At 43.2% G+C, this 1,840-nt stretch overlaps 1 long non-coding RNA gene across 1 annotated transcript; it reads right to left on the bottom strand.

The window, feature by feature from the left end:
- Positions 1 to 522: 522 nt before the first annotated feature.
- LOC106938608 (uncharacterized) lies at positions 523 to 1,629 on the bottom strand. The gene is made up of 2 exons (XR_001422662.1): positions 1,131 to 1,629; positions 523 to 1,054 (listed from the first exon to the last, which is right to left on the bottom strand). It is a non-coding gene; the product is annotated as an uncharacterized LOC106938608 (long non-coding RNA).
- Positions 1,630 to 1,840: the final 211 nt, after the last annotated feature.

Genomic DNA, 1,840 nt, shown 5'->3' on the forward strand with positions numbered 1-1,840 from the left:
TTAAAATTATCCAAGGTGGCCCAGAGATAAGGCCACTCCAGTCTGTCAAACGCTTTTTCGGCGTCGAGAGACAAGACAGAACACGGGGAATCAGTTGTCTTTGCTGCGTGACTAATGTGTAGCAAGCGCTGTAGATTGTCAGATGCAAATCTGCCTTTTATAAATCCAGTCTGATCATTATGCATCAGTCTAGATAAATAGCTTAAAAGTCACATTGCAAGTACTTTCGCATAGAGTTTGACATCCCCATTTAAAACAGACAGGGGTCTGTAGTTACTACATGGTGCTGGGTTTTTATTAGGTTTGAGAAGCAATGTGATTATTGCGGTATTAATACTTGGATTAAATGAACCTTTATCAACTGCCTCATTAATCATATCCAACAATGGTGGGCCGAGTATATCCCAGAAGGCAAGGTACAACTCTGGTGGGACACCGTCCCAACCTGGGGATTTACCGTTCCATCATAGTGAGTTGTATTTTTCTGACCCACATGCAGAACACAAGACGGAGAACAGGAAATCAGTTAAATATGTTTAATAAAAATAAAAAAAAATAGAAACGATAATCAAAACTAGATCCAAGAGCTTGTGGCTTCTGGAATCGGGAACGTTGGGCGGAGAGAAGCAGAAGGTACGCTTTGAAGACGAGAAAGCTTAAAATTGTGAATCGCCAAGGGAGCTTACTTGGATGGAGGAAGTAGTATGCAGGAGGGAAATACTGAGGTTACCGGGGTGGCGTTCAACAATGGTGGGTAGGCTGTGATTCGGCGGGGAACAGCGACAGAAGAGAGAGTTAACAGTTCTGCCTTTCAGGCCGGAGGAGTGAGGGGCCAGCCAACAGAGGGATCCAAAGAGGTTTGGTTCAACGGCTTGGAGGTAAGTGGAACTCGGGCTTCCAGTAGGTAATGCCCACGGCGACACGAGAAGAATGGAGCACAGGGAAACTGCCAGTATTCAGACTGTTAGTGCGAATCAGTCACTGCGTCACAATGGATCACCTGAAAAGAGGACACAAAAGATACATTTTTCACAAGAAACAAAATCACAAGGAGCTCAGGAGGCCTTGAGTACCATTACTGGCAAAACACTCTGGTGACAAAGTGTTGGCTGCCCCTCTTTCTTATACACCTCCTGACGATAAACGACCTGCAGGTGTGTAGGTGACCAGCCACCGTCAGTCAGCCCTTCCAGAATGGATCCCAGCCGCCCTCTGGTGGAGAAAGGGGGAAACACAGCCAAAAAACAAGCAGCACCACCCCAGATCCCAACACTTTCCTCATAGAGACTAGGGCTTTTTTCAGCTCTTGTAACGTAATGGAGAAGTTTTTCTGAACCCTGATCAGTAAGAGTAGGGAGCTGAAGATTCTTAAAAAAAAACTGCTCACATTTTTCAGCATTCAAAACTACTTCAGAGGAGTAAAGGGAAGAGTAATAAGTTTTGAATGCCGAATTAATTTCGCAGGGTTCAGTTAGGGTACTGGTAGGTGACTGAATGGCCATGATGTTGGAGTATTTCTCATTCTGTTTCAGTCTTCAGGATAGTAAATGACTCGGTCTACAGCCATTAAAATAATAATTCCTTCTGGTTTTATGAATTAGGAATTTGGCTCTTTGTCTTAATAATAAGATTAACTCTGTCCTAGTCACAGATATTTTCCCCAATTGTTCACCATTCTGTTTATCCTGTCTTTTTAATTCAAGTTGATTAAGAGTTTCCTCTAGTTCACCTATTTTACGAAGACAATTTTTCTTAATGTGACCTTGGGTACAGCCTTAGATCCTCTTTTTACCAGATCACACAGATAAGTTTGTAAAAAATGGACAGAGGCACTGCTGCA

This window comes from Poecilia latipinna, unplaced genomic scaffold (genome assembly GCF_001443285.1).
Source record: "Poecilia latipinna isolate Pla-1442-1.1 unplaced genomic scaffold, P_latipinna-1.0 Scaffold2640, whole genome shotgun sequence".
Classification (NCBI taxonomy): Eukaryota; Metazoa; Chordata; class Actinopteri; order Cyprinodontiformes; family Poeciliidae; genus Poecilia; species Poecilia latipinna.